Genomic DNA, 9,954 nt, shown 5'->3' with positions numbered 1-9,954 from the left:
CCTCAGGAGAAAGACTGGACTTTCTACTCCCATAAACAGTTACCATCTTGGAAACCAGCAGGGGTCGCTAGAGTCAGCTTTGACTTGATGGCAGCGAGTTTGAGGGGTTTTGTTTGTTTGGTTTTTTAAGAATATTCCTAGGCGCAGAGAACCCTTGAAGACCAGGTAAAGAGAGTTATTTCTGCTACCTACCATAACCTCAGTCAGTGGTTCTCAACCTGTGGGTCAAGACCCCTCTGGGGGTCGAATGACCCTTTCACAGGGGTCGCCAGATTTATAACAGTAGCAAAATTGCAGTAGCAACAAAAATAATATTATGGTTGTATTATGAAGTAGCAACGAAAATAATACTATGTTTGGGGGGTCACCACACCAAGAGGAACTGTATGAAAGGGTGGCAGCATGAGGAAGGCTGAGAACCACTGCCTAGGTCTTCTCTCTATTCCTGCTTCTTATCCGAGGAAAGTCCTCTTCCTCCAGTAACTGAAACATGATGATCTAATCAGGATAGCTCATGTCTTAAATCAGGAAAGCCCGCAAGATCCAGAACTTGAAGGGACCACCTTGTGTTTGTCGGACTTACAGCTTTTCCACCTTTGACAGGTGGCGGTCTCACCACTTTTCTATCACTCTCTCAGTGGAAAATATTGGAGTTTTTCTTCTATGGCAGATTACCACCTTACACATACTCGGGCTTTGCCAGTGCGCTGTACAATGAAAGAACCAAGCGCACTCTAACGTCACGGGTTGTGGCTACCAGGGAGCCAGCCCCTGGCTCGGAGGGACTCCATGCACAATGGGATGAAGGCTACTCAATCCTACCAGCCACATCATCCATTGAGGATCAAGTGCTTGAGGTCCAGAGGGTTTTCAACTGACTTTCAGAAGTAGATAGCCAGGTCTTTCTCCCTGGCCCATCTGAGTCTGGAAGCCCAGTGGACACTATGCAGCACCATAGCAATGCAGCAGCCTCCACTGATGGGCAAACGGTGGTGATGCCTGAAGAAAGAGCATCGGCGAGAAATCAAACCCATCATTGCCACACGCACGGTGGGAATTCTGCCCCTGAACCACGGTTGCTCCCTTACACGGGGGCATGCGCTGTACCCTAGCCGCGTGAAATGTAAAGTCACATAGCACTCCGCTTATTGTTCTTAAGACTTCGGCTGTGATCTATGCGCATCGCCCTGGACGATGTGGTGAAGAAGGAAATGAAGGGGATTCTGTTTGGGATGCTCAACCGGCTACTGCCAACACAACACATCTGCGTTGGCATGCGGTGACGGACGTGTCAGATGGCCAGAGACTGACATTTCGGCAGTAAAGGCTTTCATTTGTTTTTCATCACAGTGACACACAATTTCCTGCCTTCTCTGCCCCTGGGGGGTTCTCTGAAAGAGAAAACATTGCTTTAGACTTTGAGCCTATCTGCCTTAAATTAGCCACGGAAGTTCTCTGTGTTCTCCAGGACCGAGCGAGAAGGAGTAGCAGAACAAAACCTGAAATTAATTAGAGTGAACAACTGCTGGGTTTCCTGGAGAATCTCTCCGTACAAAAACAACGAATATGACAAATTCCAGTAGATATGCAAGAAGGAATTCGGTAGGAAATTTAGGAACCATACAGATGTCGCCAAAATTCTGTACAAGTAAACTTCGGCTCAACGAGGTGCATATTCCACGTGAACTTCCAAGAAACCAGAAAACAAATGTCTTGTCTTTGACAAAGCACTTGGGACAATACAGATGTGAACATCACCCAGGCCATCCCTGGCCTCACACAGTCATTTGAGGGTTGGTTTTAAATAAGTCAGTTAACCTCTATCAATCGCAGTTCCCTCTCCTAGAATATAAGGTGGTTAACCCAGACCATTTCCTTTAGTCCTGGGATTTTATATATATGCATGGAATTAGAAGTTCTTGTATAGTTCAATAGGCTACGGTAGGAATATGTCATGAAAAAACCTACTCAAAATGCACCCTCATCTTAATTGTCGTACCTTTTATTGGAGACAATATTCATCAGTTTGGCATTCTACTCTGCCTACGCCATCCTTTGGAATACATCTGTTGTATTTCCTCCTCCTGTCACTATCTTTGCCAAGGTAAAGCCTCTGATTTGTTAAGTCTTTGCTCACTCATTACTTCCTCCAGGCACACACTCGGTCTACATCTACACAAGTAGAATCGTAAGATGTCCTTTCGCTGGACTTTCTGCAAGACCTTCCACAGGTACATGCTATCCTTGCAGTCAACATACTGCATTACGTTGATCTGCTTCAGGAAGTTCTTCAAGATCTGGAGTCACATCTCTCATCTCTTTTAGTTTTTATTCCCAGTGTCTAGCTTAGTCACTCAGCAGTTTATAGGGAATTGATCAACATGTTACATGAAGAAAGGTGATTTTTACCTGCTTAATACACATTGGGTGGCTAATGGCAAGGTCATAGATTTGAAGCCACCAGCTGTGAAAGATGAGCCGTTCTCCTCCTGTTAACACATGTAGTCTTGGAAACTCACAGGGGGGTGTTCTGCCTTCTCCTATAGGGTCACTATGAGTCGACATTGACTCAATGACAGTGAGCTTTCTTGTTTTAAACTAGTAGAGGAGGAGGAGTTTGGTGACACAAACAATTAAGCTCATGGTACCTCTCTCCTTCACTACAGTTCAGCCAGAAGAGTCGGTCACACTCCATCTCAAGCCATTTACATTTAGTGTTTTCTCAACCTAAAGCACCCAAGAAAGGATTGGTGCATTTGAAGTATGATGCTGGTGAAGGAGATTGAAAATACCCTGGATGGTGAGAAGAGCAAACAAGTCTGTCTTAGAAGAAGCGCAACCAGAGTACTCCTGAAAAACAAGACGGCAAGACTTCATCTCACATACTTTTGGCATGTTATCAGGAAAGATCAGTCCCTGGAGAAAGACATCATTCTTGGGGAACAGGAGGGTCAGAGAAGAAGAAGAAGGCTAGCTAGGAGACAGACTGACACCATGACTACAGGAAGGGGCTCAAACATAGCAACCCCTGTGAAGATGGCACAGGACCAGGCAGTGTTTCCTTCTGCTAAGCTTAGGGTTGCCACAAGTAGGAACCTACTCAACAGCATGCGAACAGAGGCTTTGATCTCCACCTCGTTGCAGGTCTTTCCCAAGAACCCACCTTCTAAGTCTCCCCGGCCATCCATATCGAGTAGCAACAGCTACCCTCCCACATTGCTTAACCTCACCTTGTCAAAGGTTGCCCTCGGAATCTTTCCAGAAGTACCCCCAAACGTTCCTACTCCAGAGGCAAAGGTGAATTCGTGCCATGGAATTTAGTCAGACAAGAGTGCTTAATAATGAGGCACAGATCCTCCTGATGGCCTTTCTGTTCCAATTTTGGCTTTGTGGTTTGGGTTCTTTGGTTTGTTTGTTTTTTTCTTTTGATCAGCTGGGTTCCTTAATCCCCAAAAAAAGGCTGTCCTGCTACAGCTACCTACAACAGTTTAGAGTCACAGGGTCATGACACTTCTATCCCATTGTTATGTTGCTACACAGGATTTTTTACATTTTAAGGATTGCATAATATCTCATCATGTTGATTATACTATCCCTTTGTTCAATGCGGCAAAGTTTGGAGGTTAAAAAATCCCACCCTTGCTGGATTTGAAAGATCAGCTCTGCTGCTTCCTGATCCTTTTCTTGAAAAGTTATGCCATCTCACCTTCCCGACATGATCACTGAAGACAAATTGGATGCATAAGCAAATGTGGTGAAGAAAGCTGGTGGTGCCCAGCTATCAAAAGATATGGCATCTGAAGTCTTAAAGGCTTGAAGATAAACAAGCGGCCGTCTAGCTCAGAAGCAACAAAGTCCACATGAAAGAAGCACACCAGCCTGTGTCATCATGAGATGTCGATGGGATCAGGTATCTAAGACCCAAAACAAAATAATACCCAATGTAAATGGGGGGTGAAGGTGAGGCATGGAGTGGATACCCAATGCCCATCTGTAGGCAATTGGACATCCCCTCACAGAGGGGTCACAGGGAAGAGATGAGAGATGAGCCAGTCAGGGTGCAGTATAGCACCTATAAAACACACAACTTTCCTCTAGTTCTTTGGTGCTTCCTTCCCCCAAATATCATGACCTCAATTCTACCTTACAAAACAGATTAGACCAGAGCATACACACTGCTACAGATAAGAGCCCCCAACCCAGGGAAACCAGGCTAGATAAACCCCTCAGGGCCAACAATGAGAGTAAAGATGCCAGGAGTATTAGGGGAGGGTGGGGGGAGACAGGGGAATTGATCACAAGGATCAAACTATAATCCTCTCCCAGGGGAACGAATAACAGAAAAGCGGATGAGGGGCGATGGAGGACAATGTAAGATATTAAAATAATAATCTATAACCTATTAAAGGTTCATGAGGGAGGGTGAGCAGGGGAGGAAGGAGGAATAAATGGGGAGCTGATATCAGGGGCTCAAGTGGGAAAGAATGCTTTGAAAATGATGATGGCGGAATATGTGCAAATGTGCTTGACACACTGGATGAATGTATGGATTGTGGTAAGGGATGTAAGAGCCCCCGATAAAAGTATTTTTTTTAAAAAGAAAAGTTATGCCATCTCTTCCTAGTTTTTCCCCATCTTTAAAATGACACTAATATGCATAATACTAAATTCATAGAGAAACAATGATGATTCAATGAGTTACAAGCTATAACGTATGCATTTAGAAAATATGCAAACCTTAGCTATGTGTATTGTTGGACAGTACGTTCCTGTCTTGTTTCAGACTTCAGCTGTAACTACAATAAACAGCTTAAGCATGATGCTCCTCTCTTCAGCAACTGCGCACCCAAGAAGTTCTTTACACTTCGGTCATTTTAGCTCAAAGCTAAACCATCTGTAGCCCTCCCTCAGCAAATGCATTTCCTTTAAACAACTGACAACTGCAAGCCAGGCCAGGGGCGAGCTTCCCCTGGGTCAGCATTGGGCAGCAGGAAGGCTGCCTAATGTTGGGGCTTGAATTTTGAGGTTGGACTCAAAGTAAACAAGCAGGTGGAGAGGTTGGTCTGATGAAAGACAATAGACCGTTACCTAAGACTAATGGTGTTGTAAAGGAGGTAAATGTCTTTGAAGTAGCACCCTTAAAGCCCATGACCTGCAGGTTGACCTTTCCTTTCAGATTAAGGTATGCAGGTTGTTTTGGAGTCTGCGCAAGGTCAGCAATTAGAAGAACGGCCCTGAGAGGAACTGCTCTCCAGACGGATCGGTCTGTTCCTTCAACCCACCCTGGCTTCCACATGCCCAGTCCCTGGCAAACCACATTACAGGTGTACTTTCTCCCAGAGGGAAAATGCTTGTAATCCCACCCCATTGCCCTGGTAGATGCTGTGAGTGCCGAAAAATAAACCAACAGTAAAATTGGGGAAAATGATCCTGTTCTTGTTAGAAGTAGGGTAACTGAAACCGATGATTCATTAAGTCAAACACTAGTCACCACCGGCAAGTAAACGGTATCTGTAAGAATTACTCATTTGGTATGTTAAGTGCATTTAAGAAAAAAGAGACTTGGTGACTTGGCTAGACAGCACCCAAACCATCTATGATCAGAATGAGTAATACCTTAGGTAATACACTACGGGCAGCTTATTTGAAGTAAATCGCATGCATACGGTCCCTGGGAGTTTTCAAAGGGCCTTCACTTGCAATCTCCACTCAGGATTGTAAAATAGAAAAGCAGGCTTGCTATCAGCCAAGGAGACTCGCCTCAGAGAGATGAAGAAACTTGCCTGAGGCTACAGAGTTGGAAAGAGCTGCATCCCCTGTCTCCAGACTCCTGATATAATGTAACTATTTCTGAGGCAGAGGCAATATTCACCCCGAAAATCCAGAATATCCATTATTTGTAAGTTAAGCAGCCCTGTGCTGAGTCACACTGGGGCCTGAGGCAGAAGGAAAAATTAGTAATACTGACCTTGTCTTTATTGACATTTTGGATCTGTTCTTCATCCTCAGTTTTTGTGTTATTTTGGATTTTTAATATTTTGCATGAAAATGGTGGTTTGCAATAGTAAGGGCCTTGGCAGGATTGACGGACTCGATGGCTGCAACAGTGGCTCGGGTAGAGGAGCAATTGTGAGGATGGCCAGGACTGAGCCGTGTTTATTGTTGTGCATCGGGTCGCTACGGGTCAGAACGGACTCTACGCACCTAACAACGGCCACCTTTACATCTGTCTGGAAGGTTGTGCTGAATTTTCCCACTGCGCTGTTTGATGTCGTAGGCGCTCCTCCAGGGAAGAGGGGGTACAGAGGCTAAAGCTGCCGATTGGAAGGTGTGAACGCACCAGGCGCCCCACGTGAGAAAAGAAGTGTGCCGTCTTCTCCTACAAAGATGCACAGCCTTGGGAACCCAACGGGACAGTCCTACTGTCTTAGGCGGTCGCTGCAAGTCAGAATTCACTCTAAGGCAGTGTGGGTTTTGGTTGGGTTTTTGTATTTAGAGCAGTGGTACTCTGTCCTTCAGGGTCACTGGTAGCCCACTCCATGGGGTTGGGTGGTGTGGCAGCTGGGGAGAAGCGTCGTAGTTAATTATGCTTTCAGGGGAAAAGGGGGTGTCATAGCTTTCTAGCTTCTCCCGAAACAAACATTACCACGGATAGGTGGCTTCAAGGAACAGCAATTTATTTCCTCACAGTTCCGGTGGCCCAAATACCAAGTCATGGTCTCGGTCGTATCAATTCCTTCCAAGAGTCTCTCTCCTGATTTCTAGTGTCTGCCAGAAACCCCTGGTCCTCCTTGGGTTATAGAAAGGTCTTCACATGGCATTTCACCTCCCCCGCCTCTCTGTCTGTCTCTTTGTATCTGTTTTCCCCTTTACTAAAAGGCAACACAGAAATGATTAGGTTGAGGACCCATCCTAATCCTGGAATGGCCAATTAGCATCCCAAAGAAAATCCCTATTTGCAAACAGGGTCATGTTTACAAGGGTTCAGATTTCAACTTAATTTTGAAGAAGCCACAAGTCTATCCCTAAGGGGAGGCAAGGGGCCCACTTTTCATTGTTTCTACTTAATTCTCCATTTCCGTTTAACCTCCCCTCAGCCTTTTTCTGTGTCCCTGAATGATTCCAAAGGATAATTATTTCATATCTTACACTGTCTGGCGTCTCCCTTCACCCACTTTTCGGTAAGATATGACAAAATAATAATTCATAAATTATCAAGGGTTCACAAGGGAGAGGGGAGTGGAAAGGGAGGGGTAAAAATGAGGAGCTGATACCAAGGGCTCAAGTCGAAAGAAAATGTTTTGAGAATGATGATGGCAACAAATGCACAAATGTGCTTGACACAAGGGGTGGAAATATGGATCGTGATAAGAGTTGCGCAAGCCCCCAATAAAATGATTAAAAAAAAAACAGGATAAATATTCGGCATCATTCTCGGTGACAGAATCCCTGTTCACTCGGAACCGCGGAGGAGATTTTGGCATCCAAGAGCTCCCTTCCGAGCATTTCAGTCCAAACAAGTCCCCGTTTTCAGCTCGTCATCGGATGCCCACATACAGGGTTTCTTGATGTCTCTCACTTGTTAAGCAGAACAGGAACAGATCCACAGGGGAAAGCTCACTTACGGGTCATCTCTAGTCTTCCTGATCCTCACCAGCTCCCCTTAATCAGTGTGTGTGTGTGTGTGTGTGTGTGTGTGTGTGTGTGTGTGTGTGTGTGAGAGAGAGAGAGAGAGAGAGAAAGAGAGAGAGAGAGAGAGAGAGAGAGAGAGAGAGAGAGAGAGAGAGAGAGTGTAGTGGAACGATCCACCCTTTTTACCTTCAAAGGGTGAACAGAAAACTGATATATTTCTCTAGGACATTTATAAAATGTTATCTTCACTTTGAGAAGAAACTGAGTAAGAATAAATGTCCCCTTAATCAGCCTTTTAGCTTATAACTCCCTCTAGCCTATTCGGTCAGGATTCCTTGACTTGTTCTCTGTCTTCCAAATGTTTCTAAAGTATTTCATCCTTTAGTATTTTCTCCATTTTCTTTTGCATATCCGGAACAAGAGAGAGGAGAAAAAAATGCATGCAGACTATGAATCAATTTAACTGAAAGGCTAGTTGAGATTCATTTAAAGTAAAAACTGCTTCGTGGGAGAGTCCATATCTGCTTGTCTGGTTTACCGTTACACCTACCACACTACCGTGTGCACGAATGGTACTGAAAAATGTTTGGAGCATTCACAAATTGTTTTCTTCGTGCGATATATTACAATGTGTGGCAGGAGGTCAGAGGCACCAGAACAGATAAAAACGCTTCAGTCTACAAAGAAAACAGGAAAATGTCCAGAGCTCAGAAATTGATCAGTGATGTATGCACCATCCTTCTTTCTGCGGCTACAGTTGAAATATTTGGGGGGGCGGGCATTTAACTTTCCTTCCCTTATACCAATCATCTTAGTTGTTAAGTTTGTTTATAAAGTAATTTTTAAAAGATTACACTGATAACCTCAAGCCAGCTTGAGACAGAGTAAGTCTGTTGATGTGGAACTCTTGAAGCGTCCATTAGTACACTTCCCTTGTCACCTATCGCCCAGGGGGTCAAGCCTTTGGTAGGAAAGTTGTTTATAAACCGGTAGCTTTATTTTTAAAACAGAAAGAAAGGGCTGAGATGGAGCCGAGCAGATTGTATAACAGAAGTTTGCAGAGAACTGCACACCTTATCAGGCAGCCCTGGTTTTGGGAGTATTTGTACCTCCGTCATTAACCACTAATCTTCTGTTGGAACCCGATGCAAAAGGTCTCAATCTCTCCAAAACCATGAAGCATTGTTGGGAAGCCAATTTTTCCCCTGCATAATCCCTCAACAAAAGGAGATAATAACAACTTTTACTTAGATGACACAATTTCATGAAGCTCATGATTATCTATTTCACCATTGTTTTGGCATTATAGAACCTTCTGTGATGATTTGCATGTTTTTGAGAGGTGGTGAAAGCGGCTGAATTGATCTAATTCAACTAGCCTCAAAATCAATGCCTTTCTTCAAACAACTACTCTCCTTGCGACCATATGAATTTGTGCTGTTTAGGAACCCAGCACCCACCCATCTTCCTCAGATTTCCATGTGTGTCCCATTCTTAGTCCACTCAGGGATCCGCCCTGGAAGCTGACTCCACACCAGGTCCACCTTTAACTGGCCTACAACTATCTGTAGATTCCAATTCCCTGCAACCATGAATAGTTTGAGGCTGGGCATGTGCCACACACTAGACCAATCAGAGTGACTTTGAGGCTACTTGATTTGGAATATCAAAGCACAGCAGCGCTGTAGCATTTTTGCCCCCATGAAGTAGGTCAGTCTGAGAATTAAGCTAATACCCCATGGGGAGCAGAAGCCAGAAAATTGCAAAGAAACTGAGAAGAGGCCTGAGTAATCAATCTCCTTTTGAAAGTTGTCCTACTCTGGATAGTTTCTGAGGTAAAAATTATGTTTTATTTATTTAGTGTTGCTTGGTTTGGTAGCAATTTTTAAAAATCTGGATTTCTATTGAGTTCTTTGGAGTTTCCCAGTGGGGGAGCACCATTTAAATTCTTCACTCACTGCCATTGAGTCCCTTCTGACTCACAGCCTATGTAGGACAGCGTAGAACTCCTTCCAGGCATGGAAAGCCTCGTCTTTATTTCATGGGGCGGCAGGAGGTTTCCAACAACTGACCTGTGGTTACAGTCTAATTCAAAACCCATAACCCACGGTGCCACCAGGATTCCCCATTTAAATCAACCTTTGCGGTTTCTCTTGTGTGTGGCAAACAATGAAGCAAGGTGCAGATATGCACTGAGATGAAGAGGAGAGGTTGAGAAATTGTCTGGTTGTAGGTCGTAGAGTAAGAAAATGAACCTGCTTTCTAGATAATGGTCTATATGCTGAAGGCTCTTGCTATTTCTCACACCCACAGGTCTCTTAC

At 44.5% G+C, this 9,954-nt stretch overlaps 1 non-coding gene across 1 annotated transcript; it reads right to left on the bottom strand.

Moving 5' to 3' along the window:
- Nucleotides 1-7,788: 7,788 nt before the first annotated feature.
- Nucleotides 7,789-7,914, bottom strand: LOC142449680 (small Cajal body-specific RNA 24). Its single transcript, XR_012784803.1, has one exon.
- Nucleotides 7,915-9,954: the final 2,040 nt, after the last annotated feature.

This window comes from Tenrec ecaudatus, chromosome 5 (genome assembly GCF_050624435.1).
Source record: "Tenrec ecaudatus isolate mTenEca1 chromosome 5, mTenEca1.hap1, whole genome shotgun sequence".
NCBI lineage: Eukaryota > Metazoa > Chordata > Mammalia > Afrosoricida > Tenrecidae > Tenrec > Tenrec ecaudatus.
Note: the sequence above shows the minus strand (reverse complement) of the source record. Positions and strands in the feature narration are given on the sequence as shown.